The 12514-nt window shown below is 46.9% G+C and overlaps 1 long non-coding RNA gene across 2 annotated transcripts; it reads left to right on the forward strand.

Annotated features, from left to right (window-relative positions):
- The first annotated feature begins 5566 nt into the window (after window positions 1-5566).
- LOC102553246 (uncharacterized) lies at window positions 5567-12168 on the forward strand. Of its 2 annotated transcripts, none has more exons than XR_005497768.2 (3): window positions 5567-5777; window positions 5997-6149; window positions 11109-12168. It is a non-coding gene; the product is annotated as an uncharacterized LOC102553246 (long non-coding RNA). The 2 variants fall into 2 exon arrangements; XR_362151.5 differs by having other exon boundaries at window positions 5570-5777; window positions 5997-6257.
- Window positions 12169-12514: the final 346 nt, after the last annotated feature.

A 12514-nucleotide genomic window follows, 5' to 3' on the forward strand; every position in this document is an offset into this window, starting at 1 on the left:
GTGACTCCGTGATGGACTTTGTTAAGAAAGAACCAGGTAGGAAAAGACCACAATTGACATCACTGCATTTCTATCAAACGCCCAGAACACGGCTGATGCGGGGAAAGATGGCTTAGCTGCTGTGAGAGCTAGAAAGGGGATTCACTGGGGTGATAAAGATATTCCCAAATGAGTGGCGCTGGCCTGTGATCCTCGGGCTGTACATTTCAAATTGCATGGAAGGCACACATGTGTGAGGCCAGCTGACAGAAAGGACATGGGCCAGCACTTACACAGCCTCGTGGTCTGTCCTCTGCTGTGGAGACATCTCCCACCATGGCTGTAGAGCGGTTGGCAGTGACAAAGCTGGCGTTTCTCAACCCGGCTCCCCATCTTTTCAGGCTGTCTATGCTTTAATGCATTCTGCAGACCCCAGGGCCTTTGGACCTGCTGTTCTCTGGGTCCCCATTCTTCTTCCACACCTCTGTGTACGTAGCCCGTCATCAGCCAAACCTCCACTCCAATGTCATTTCTCAGGGAAGGGTTCTTGGCTTCTTTGAGCTAGAATAGTCTTCTCCATGCTTGTTTGTTGGTTTTTAGTTTTTCTATATTGCTCTGATTTATTATAGCTCATGGGATCATCATGTGCTTATTGGTTTTTTTATGATAGAGTATCTATCATTATTAGTTAGTTTATGAGAAAGACAGCTCCATGGAGACGGGGCCACTTTTTGCTTTGTTTTTCAATCTGTGCCTGGATCCACCACACCGTGACAGTATGTATTGAGAGAATAATCTCTAAATAGAAAGATAATTTCATAAACATGGCTGGAAAAGTGAAACTGCGTGTCCTGAGAGCCCAACATCCTTACACGTCTGGGGCATGGCACGCAGGAGGTCCGATGGTAGCCACCTCCTGACTGGAAGAACGAATGACTTTACACTGGAAACCCAGTTGGCTACAACGGACTTCTCATACATCACGTTAATCTCCCCTAACCTCAGTCCCAGGTCACACAGCAGGGCATGCTTGGGGCCTGTCCTGTGGTTTATAAATAAGTCTGTGCTTGCAGCTGGTCTTGGACTGGCCCACATGGCCTCTTGCCCAAAGTCTGTTCAGTAGGTAGGACAGCTCCTGGTAGGAGCCATACAAACAACATCCCAGAACAGTAACTGGGGTACAAGCGAGCACACAGCCATCACGCAATGCAGACTTCTCCTCAAACATGGTCCCCAGCGTCAACAGAAGTGGTTTATCCCAAGCACGCCTCCCCTGTCACTAGGGATTGTGCACACCTCCTGTGACAGCTCTGTGACTCTCTCGGGGATACTTTAAGAGGGCATTCAAACATTAGAGCATCTACCAACCTTACTGAGTGCTTCATAGAGCCAGTCACCCAGAAGGATTCTTAAACTCAAAGCAACAGCATAGGTTCCAGAAACAAACTGTTCAGATCAAAACTGGAGACTTCTCAGTGAGAAGTATTTAATTTTCATATTAAAAACACCTTTATATGAAAGTACTTACATTTTCATATAAAAATACTTTATCTTTTTTTCTTTTTTGTTTCTGTTTGGTGAGACAAATTTTCTCTGTGTAGCCCTGTCTGTCCTGGAACTCACTCTGTAGACCAGGCTGGAACCACCTGCCTCTGTGCCACTGCCCAACAAAGTCTTATCTTGTTCCTCTCTCTCTCTCTCTCTCTCTCTCTCTCTCTCTCTCTCTCTCTCTCAATCTCTCTCTCTTAATCAATCTCTGTGTGTGTGTCTACCTGTCTGTCTGTGTGTCTGTCTGTCTTTTTACTTCATGTGTATGAATGAATGTTTCATTTGTACTACATGCATGCTTAGCGCCTGAAGACTTGACGAATCTCCATGTGCGTCCTTGTGGTCTTTGCAAGAACACCAAGTGCTCTCAACCTCTGAACCAACTCTCCACCCTGCCTCCCAAACATGTTTATATTAAATATGAGAGGTCAAAAGAAGATCTCAGGTGATAGAAAGGGAAGAGGACAAATAATGGGGATGAAGGTTTAAGTGAGGAAGTGATGGGGGGAGGGGAGAGGAGGGAGTGGGGAGAGGGATTGGGAGGAGAGGGCAGAGGACATGGGAAGGTAGGGGAAGGGGTGGGGAAAGGAATTGGAGGGACATCTAACACTAAGGATGCTTGAAGCAGCTGTGTGGAAACCTATGTTGATAAACTTCATATATGTGTGAGTATAGATGGAGTAACCCTACACAGGAGATACTGTTGCGCAAGAAACCATAGGTTACCAAACAAAAAGCCCCAGTCAAGCGTAAGACGATGCTTCCCCTTTTGTTTCGGTCAGGGGTCTCCCAAGACTCCAAGCCCCCCAAAACCAACACAAGCCACTGCGATTGCTCTCAGGGACTGTGGTGACTAACCTCGGTTGTCAATTTCACTGTATCCAGAAGCAAATGAAATACAGTGAGTGAGGACCAGGTAGTTACTTTTCTGTTTCTGTGACAGAACACCCAAAGTAACTCATGGAAGAAAGAGTCTATTTTGGCTCATGGTTCCAGAGACCATGTTGGGGAGGCATGGCGGCCGTAGTAGAAAGTTAAGTGCACGTCCTCAACGGGAACCATCAAGCAGAGAGTAGACTAGAAGTGGCATAAGGGTTTAAACTCTCAAAGCCCACCCTGTGAGGTAGTTCCAATCTGCAAGGACACGCCTCCTCCCCCCCCCCCCCCGCCGGAGCTGGGGACCGAACCCAGGGCCTTTCGCGCTTGCTAGGCAAGCACTCTACCACTGAGCTAAATCCCCAACCCCAAGGACACGCCTCTTAAACCTCCTCAAATACCTCAAAAAGTACCACCAACCGAGGACCAATTGTGCAAATACTCAAGCCTGTGAGGAACATTTCTCACTCAAACGACACCTCTACAGAGGTGTCCAGACATGGTCCAGGAATGAAGCTATCTGAGATTTCCGAGAGCTTGTGAGAAAACGTCAAGTAACCAAGACAAGAGTCTTGTTACACCTGTTTCTCCATAACATGAATTTGTTCCTGGGACGTGCTTTTGCGCCCCTCCCGTGAGTAGTAAATGGGAATGTGTTTTGCTTCTGGACATTGCTGCTTGCTTTCATTAGCCAAAAACTGCTCCTCAGCATGGCTCTCCCTTGTGACTGCATTACAGCCAAAACTCCTATGACCCTGCCTAATCCTCAGAATATAAACTGTCCGATGCCCAGAATAAAATCATCTATTGCTTGAGACTTTAGTCAGCCTTATTTTTAGGGTCCAATATCCCAGGTTCATGCTGCCAACAAGAACGGTAACATCTGATGAGCAACAGTGGTACATCTGTTGGGCAGATCCCCACAGAGGGATTTTCTTGGTCATATTATTTAAAATGGGAGCACCCCACCTCCCATCCCACTTTAAGGCACGTGGCACTTTCTGGTAGCTGCCCAGATGAAGGACATAACTAGGGAAGAAGGAAATATTGGTCGTTGCATGTTTGGCCTCGCTTTTTGTGCCAAGTTCATCCGTCCTGTTGGTAGGATGTTCCTTCGTTGGTATTAGAACCAGCTTCTTCAGGGTTCTAACATACACTGAAAATAGCGGCTCTCCATGAATTCTCCAGGTCTGCAGCATGAGACTGATCCTTCTGAAACATCCAGCCTTGAGGACTACGCAACTGCCAGATTCTTAGACTCAACTGTGTGAGAAAGACAGCCACTGTGGAACTAACCAGGCCATATCCTGTAAGCTAGTCAAATAAAGTTCCCTTTAATGTATACTTTTCGCTAGTTCTGTTCCTTTAGAGAACTCTGACTAATAAGACTTGTATACCAGAACTTAAAGGAAAGACCCCATTGATGAAAACTTTGGCCCCAGGACATGGAGAAATCAAGTTGGTACTGGTTGGGAAGCTTCCTCCAAACTAGTGAGTTTTCATGGTTCTGGAAGGCGTTGTGCAGGCTGCTGGGGAAAAGGGGGAAGGTGTCACAGTCTTAGCCATCTGTGAACCCTGCGAGTTAAAATAATGACCAGTTTGGCAAGATATATCCCTGGACACAATAGTAACATGAGTGCAGCGTGGCAAGCTATGCCCATGGGTGTGGTAGTGGCATGACCATTACGGGGACAACCAACCATTTTCTGACTGGATTTAAGGATTGCTCCACAGGAGGAAACACAGGGTTGGTACTGTAAATCTGGGCAAGAATCAATGATTGGGGGCTCCTGGCTCCCAGGGGTGACCCTACTACTGTTCTTCTGTTAAATGAACATAGTTCCTAGGTTCATCTCTCTATAGCTATAGCTTAGCACAGCTCCATGACCTTGTTAGAATAGCCTCTTTGCACTGGATGGCCAGTAACACAGAAACTCATGAATGGTCAAAGAACACAGAGAACACATGTCACAGGAGTGCTATGGCACACACATGGGACATCTATATCATACCAATCCCCCATTATAGAAGAAAGGGAACAGAAAGACTGTAAAGGTCAGAGATCTGGGGGGGGGGTAACAGAGGGAAACAGTGTCTGATGGACATGAGAAGACTGTTGTACTCAGCCGTGGTTGCTTATACAGGATCAAGCCAGTCAACATTCTAACCTGGCTAGGAAGAGCTTCACGAGCTGTAGATGGTTTATGACTTCTGGAAGGGGGACAGTATTTTGTGATGCACTCTTCTTAGGAAGAGAGAAAGATGTAGCGCGCGCGCGCGCACACACACACACACACACACACACACACACTTGCTCTCTCTTGCTTATCTTATTCTCTCCTTCTCTCTCCCTCACTCTCCCACTTCTCTCTCTCTCTCTCTCTCTCTCCCTCTCTCTCTCTCTCTCTCTCTCACACACACACACACACACACACACACACAAGCATGCATGAACATACGCATGCACACAGTGTGTCTTCTCATTCCGGAAAGGAAGGCTGTGACAGGCTAAAGTAACAACTGCACCAAAGTCTAACTTGGTGAATTAATACATTTTTTTATTGGGGTTATTAACAAGCGCATGAGGGCTGGAGAGATGGCTCAGTGGTTAAGAGCACTGAACACTCTTCCAGAGGTCCTGAGTTCAATTCCCAGCCACCACCTGGTGGCTCACAACCATCTGCCATGGGATCTGATGCCCTCTACTGGTGTGTCTGAAGACAGCTATAGTGCACTCACATACATAAAATAAATAAATAATAGGGGTTGGAGAGATGGCTCGGTGGTTAAGAGCACCGGCTGCTCTTCCAGAGGTCCTGAGTTCAATTCCCAGTAACCACATGGTGACACAACTATCTATCTGTAATGAGATCTGATGCCCCTATTTGATGTGTCTGAAGACAGCTACAGGATACTCGGATACATTAAAATAAATAAATAATTCTCTTTTTAAAAAGCATATGGTTAAAAGATTTTGATAGGTGTAGTAATGTATCCAGCTGCATCACCAAAACCACCACCCTAACGTGAGTAACGACTTTCAAAAGCTGCGTCCCGGGCTGTCCGCATATCTTCCTACAGCTCCACGGTCTGAGAGCTCTCTGCTCTGCAGCTGAGGCAGCCAGGGCCTCTTCCAGCAAAATCCTTTTATAGTCTAGGAGAGTTTTTGAGGATCTTCCAAGTTTCTGCTCTCCCGGACATGTGACCGTTTGTTTTCCTCTCCCGTCTCATGAACTTCCCCAACCCGTGGAGAGAATGTTTATATTTGGAGGACGCTGCTACCCAACAGAAAGCCAATCCTCTTTAATTGTGAGCTCCCTGGCAAGTCAACCAACTCTCCTCCCGTGGACGGCTCTGTAGTCACCAAGATAACAGTAAGAGAGAAATTGAAACCAGTGGGGTCTTAAAAAGACAAGAAAATAGGAGGGGTGGATCTGGGGAAGAATTCGGTGGAGGACTGGGGTGAATATGATATGATATGTATGTATGTATGTATGTATGTATGTATGTATGTTCTATGTATGTATGACATTTTCTAAGATAAAAATATTTTTAAAAATCATTTTATGGCTACTTGTACTTATTCAATGCAGAACCGAGGCATCTATCTTCAAGGCCTCACCGCACACTGACGGACACAGAGCAACGGAGCTTGACAGCTGGAGAACATGCACGTCACTTTGCCATGGCCTGTAGCCTCAGCCTCAGACGAGGCTGAAGCAGGTGGTCAGTGCGCTGCGCTGCAGGTATCCACAACGCGACTGCGGTTTCGTTCTTTGGATCCTTGAGTTCAGGGTGAAGACCCTTCATTTCCATACCAGGCCAACTCTTGTCTTCTAAATGGGGAGCTGATGGTGAGCTCATGAACTTGTCTGGCTGGATGTGGGGCAGAGTAATGGTGGTTAGAAGTGTGGCGCAGGGGAAGCAGTCTGGAGCTAGGGTCCTGGTAAACCGTCAGGAGCAGGATTCTAGAGCAGGTGGTCTGTAGTTGGGTCTTGGTTTTGTCTTCTTCTAGCTGCACCATCACAGATCCTGTGGGAGCTTCAGCCTTTTGCTTGATCCCTTTGGACCTGTGTTTTCTCACTTGTGTAATGGGGATTCCTCATTGACGGGTCTGTACATATTAAACTCCACGAAGTACGTAAAAACACACAACACAGGGCACTCCAGTTGTAGACACGGCCACTGGTAAGTAAGAAAGCTACTGTAGGCTAGGCATGGTGGCACCTGCCTTTAATCCCAGAACTTAGGAGGCAGAGGCAGAGGCAGGTGGATTTCTGGGAATTCAAAGCCAACCTGCTCTATATAGGGAGGTCCAGGATATCCAGAACTACACAGTGGGATCCTGTCTCAAAAATAAAAATAAGTTTCTGCAGGCACGCGTCTGAACACTTCTCAGATTCAAGATAGTTTCTTCCCAGGGAAACAGAACTGGAAGGAACGCAAGGCCCTTTGGATCAGTGCCAAGAGATTACGCAATGAACAGCACCCTGATAGCTGTGCTTAGTCAGGAGTTCAAACTTACTGGTGGCAAGTCAAAGAACACTGTCTGCTTCAACCCAGGCTTGACTCCAACCACATGGGTAGATGCCAAGTTCTATGGACAGCCGTAGAAATCCACACCAGAAAACAACATGCTACCCAAACCAGACTGCACACATACGTTTCTGTCACAGGTACTTGGGTAATTCATGGAGGCAGTCCTGTCCCGGTGCCACTGATGGGAACTGAAGGTGCTGACCTCACACAGCTATTCTTTTTGCTTTTTTATAGTTTTCTGTGCGTGCGTGCATGCATGCGTGTGTGCACATGTGTGTGTGTGTGTGTGTGCATGTCCTCAAGTAAGTGTGTGCATGTGTATATGTTTTATCATGCCTGTGGTGGCCTGAGGTTGATGTCAGTGATCTTCCTCAGCCCCTCTTCATCCTATTCATTGAGGTAGGGTCTCTCAGTCAAAGCCAGAGCTCATGGATACAGCTGGTCTGTCTAGCCATATTGCTCTTGGGATCGCCTCTATCTGATTTCCAAAGCTGGAATTACGGTGGGCAGCCATACCCACCTGACATTTATGTGGGCTCCAGGGGTCTAAAGTCCAGTCCTGATGCTTGGATAGCAAGTGCTTTAACCACTGAGCCATCTCTCCAGCTCCTCATCACCACATCACGTTGCTCAGTTTTATGTAAGTTCCAGCCTTTCATGACATGTACATGATATACAGCATTTCCTCTCCACGGTTTATACATGAGATATAGCATTTAATAGCCGTGGTATATACACTGTACACATTTGGAAGCCATGGTACATATATTATAAACAAAGCAGATGTTATTAATGGCTTTTCTTCCTCCCTCTTTCCCTCCCCTTCTTCCTTCCTCTGCCCCCTTCCTTCCTCCCTTTTTCCCTCCCTTCCTTCTTTGTCAAACATAAGAGAAGCATGAGACTCAGAGTGGTTAAGCCCAGGGGTAGTACTGCTGCCCAGTAGTGGGCACAACTCAATCCACTTGCTATACACACACACACACACACACACACACACACACACACACACACACACACACACACACGGGGAGGGGAGGGAGAGACAGAGAGACAGAGACAGACAGAGACAGACACACACACATACAGAGACACACAGAGAGACAGATACACAGAGACAGTCAAACACACACAGACAGACACACACAGAGACAGACAGACAGACAAATACACAGAGAAAGTCAGACACAGAGAGAGGCACACAGAGAGACAGACAAATACACAGAAAAAGACAGACACACAGAAGGAGACACATATGGAAAGACAGACAGACACACACAGAGACAGAGAGACAGATACATCTATGTGTGCTTGTACACACACACACAGAGAGACAGACAGACACATATACAGAGACACACACAGAGATAGACACACAGAGAGACAGATACACAGAGATAGTCAAACACACAGAGACACACACAGAGAGACAGACAAATACACAGAGAAAGTCAGACACAGAGAGACAGACACACTTACAGAGAGATGAGAGACAGAGACACACACAGAGAGAGACACACACTGAGACAGACAGATACATGCATGCATGCGCACGCACACATACACACACACACACACACACACACACACACACACACACACACACACACACACCACCGAGGACCCCTTTACAGTCCAGATTCAGGATTCATAGGGTTTCAGAGGTTCTAGGGTTAGGTGTAGAACCCTCTGGAAGCTCCTAGAAGCTTCAGCCACCACCGCTGCCACCGCCCTGCCAGTGAGTCTGTGAGAAGTCCCCACAGTGTTTTCCTTACACCGTGGCTGTACATTTCCTAACAGTCCCAGATCGAGGCTCTGCTGAGTCTCCGTCCTGTCGCCCCTCTAGACGTGAAGCCCATGAGAACAAGCGTGTGCCTTCTTCACTACACTGACCTAGCTCACCAGCACCACGCCCAGCAGAAAGAGCGGGACTGTTGGAAGGCGAAGGAAGCTTGTCTTGCATATTCTCCCCTCCAAAGGCACAGCGTGACGCCTACTTGCTAGGTCCAGAGCTGGCAGACAAAGAAAAATATTAGAACCAACCGACGGTAATGCCCAAGTCGCAGGGACCCCAAAGACCACCGAGGAGCCAATTCCGGTGTAAACACATAAGGGTCTTTATTCCAAGCAAGGTCTCTCACGGTCACTGTTGCAGCGGGTCCGAAGTGAGAGCCCTAAGCCTAGGGGTGCAGGGTATTTATTGTGGTTACAGCTTGGGGAATTTCCATACAGGTCAGCAAGTTAATATTTTAAAAAACTGCATTTCTGGCGTACTCTGCAGGAACCAAACATGGGAGCAAACCCACCTGACAGACAGGATGGCTAGGCTACCTATTATCTGTAGCACGGCTTAGGTTATCTCTATGTCCCTTGGCCCTGCTGTTGTAGCCTGACTGGCTAGTGAGGCTAGTGGGGGACTTTGAGGGGAGTGGATATTGCCATAGGGTGTCAGCTCAAGGGGACTTTGTGGGTTTCCTCCTGGAATTGAGATTTAGCCCGTGGAGCTTCAAAAATGGAGTTAGTTGGGCTTTACACTTAAGACACAGGAAGTCACTCTGAACATACGGGTAAGATAGAGCAGCCAAGGTGACTGAACCTTGTGGGAGCACAAATCACTTCTCCCTCTAGAACAGTCTGGTTCTCAACCTTCCTAACGCTGCGACCCCCCAGTACAGTTCCTCATGCTGTGGTGACCCCTCCAACCATAGAATTATTTTCTTGCTACTCCATAACCATAACTTTGCTACTGTTACGAATCGCAGTGTAAATGTCTAACAGGTAGGATATCGGATATGCGACCTCTGTAGGGGTCACAAGCATGGTTGAGAACTGCCGTGCTACGGGAGAGTAATGACCGCCCCTGAACAATTTTGCCTTAGGCCAGACCCTGTGCTAAGAAAGCACTCAGCCCGTCTTAGCATTTTTGCCACAATCTTGGGACCTAGACACGTATTCCTCAGGAAGCAAACTGAGACCTAGCCTATGCAGAGGTGATCCAAGGGACAGGAAGCCATGCTTGAACATAGATATGGCTTTACTTGGCTGTCAGGGACCTGATACGGACTCTGAGGAACCCCAGTTAGATGGGTTGAGGAAACAACATTTACAGGAGAGGGCCCTCATATGCAGGAGACCAAAGCAGTCCTCATATTCAGGAGGGCATTTCTATGCAGATGTAGCTTTTTTCTTTTTCTTTTTTTTTCTTTTCTTTTTTTGGAGCTGGGGACCGAACCCAGGGCCTTGAGCTTGCTAGGCAAGCGCTCTACCACTGAGCTAAATCCCCAACCCCAGAGGTAGCTTTTATAAGCAAAAAGAAACCTGAAGAAGTCTGAAAATACAGTTTTGAGGAAGACTCAGACCTTTTTAGTTTTCACTGCATGCTCAGTTTGACCCCATGTATCCCCGGGTTAAATATCCATCATCTCAGAAAGGTTAGGTAAGTTGGGGAAGCGGAGGACAATGTCTCAAAGGTCCAATTCCTTTCACACTTCGCTAGGCCTCTTACGAAACTTTGAATTAAAGACTGAACCAAGTCCGTGAAGACAGCCAGCCCTTGGAAGAAATCACAGTTTTTGTTTTTTTTTTTTTTTTTAAGGATGGGTGTCTAACGACAAGAACAACAACAAAACCCCACCCCCATTGGGTCTAAGGGACAGACCTTTGTCTTTTCATAAGCTTTTAAAAAGCAGTTTAAAGGTTATAATTTAATACCAACAGTTAGAAAATGTGGGAGTTAAGAAAATCAGGAAAGACACTCTATGTCAGGTGGGGCATGGAGTAGGGGTAAAATTTTCTTTCTTCTTGATGAAGCATTTTCAAATGGGCAACGGGACAATAGATCAGGACAGTAATAAATACAGCAACAGACCAGAGTGGAGCATTATGGTAGAGAGAGAGAGAGAGAGAGAGAGAGAGAGAGAGAGAGAGAGAGAGACAGAGAGAGACAGAGAGAGAGACAGAGAGACAGAGAGAGACAGAGAGAGACAGAGAGAGACAGAGAGAGACAGAGAAGCACTGACTGGGTTTTAATAAGCTCATCTTTTTTTTTTTTTTCTTTTTTCTTTTTTTCGGAGCTGGGGACCGAACCCAGGGCCTTGCGCTTGCTAGGCAAGCGCTCTACCACTGAGCTAAATCCCCAACCCCTAATAAGCTCATCTTAATTTCTGCAGACACCAGGACTTCAAGATGGCGTCCCTTGTGCCATTGAAGGAGAAAGAAGCTCATGGAGGTTAAACTTGGAGAGTTGCTGAGCTGGATATTGATGCGGGATTTCACCCCCGGTGGCACTGCAGGAGCCTTTCAGAGAGGGTATGACCAGTATTACTACTAGTACATCAACATTCGGAAAGGCAGCACCTCAAGGATTAACATGGCAGCATTTCTTACAAGGAACTAAACTTGAGCGGCGACGCAAGTACCACGGAAGAGGAGTCACCGTGGAGGGCACTGAATGGCTGAGCACAACCGCCTGGCCCGCTCCAATCTAGGAAGAATTCAACTGGCTGAACCTTCTTACCCGGACCAAGAGCTAGTGTCCAGTAAAAGGTGACTGACTGGTTCAAACAACAACAACAACAACAACAAAAAGAAGCTCACCGTATTAATCGACTTTTATTTACTACTGGGGGGAGCATGATATTGTGGCTCAAGGCTTTGCCTTGCCACGTCCTCGCTGTGGTCTCAAGCTGGAACACATCCCCCGAGACTCGCTTTCTTCATTGGTTAAACAGGAGCGGCATACGCCCGTTTCCTTGGGTGACTGTAAATACCAAGTCAGCAGCTGATTAGCACGGACTTCCGCCTGTTCACCTTTCTCTGGGAGTTCTGTTTTCCTCAGACTCTCTCGAGCATTTCCCTTTTGTTCGGTTGGGTTTTGCCTTTTGTTTTGTCCAGACAGCGTTTCACTACGTAGCCCTGTCTGGCCTCGGACTCAGAGATCTGCCTCTGCCTCCCGAATTCTAGGATCAAAAGGGTGCGTGCGTTACCACTTCCCAGCTTGCTTCTCTCGAGAATTTCTATACCTAGCCCTTACGTCTAGGTTGGTGGAAATATTTCTTATCTAATTACACAGTGTTAAGAGGAAACTATTTTCCTATAAGTCCTTAAACATATATGAGTGCGTGGGTTTATCTCTCTCTTTTTTTTAATGGGTTTAATCTGTTGTATTGCACAGAAAAGTGATGCTTTGGGGGATGTTACTTAAACTTGTCTTAAAAAAATTAACGACAAGTGGTTACTTTTTTTTTTCCCGGAGCTGGGGACCCAACCCAGGGCCTTGCGCTTCCTAGGCAAGCGCTCTACCACTGAGCTAAATCCCCAACCCCCAAGTGGTTACTTTTATACTGCTGTCCAGTGTGCAGTGTGATAAAATACAGCAACAGACCGGGATGGGGCATACTATCATAACCAAGACAACTTAGAGGAGGAAGGGTTGACTTGGCTTAAGCCATCATGAATGGGGAGGCCGGGCAGGCAGCAGGCAGGTATAAATGATGGGAGAAAGAAGCGAAAAGATTAAGATCATTAAGACCTTCAGGTAAGACCATGAAGCAGAGAGCAGTTGTGCAGATGTGAG

Source organism: Rattus norvegicus, chromosome 20 (genome assembly GCF_036323735.1).
Source record: "Rattus norvegicus strain BN/NHsdMcwi chromosome 20, GRCr8, whole genome shotgun sequence".
NCBI lineage: Eukaryota > Metazoa > Chordata > Mammalia > Rodentia > Muridae > Rattus > Rattus norvegicus.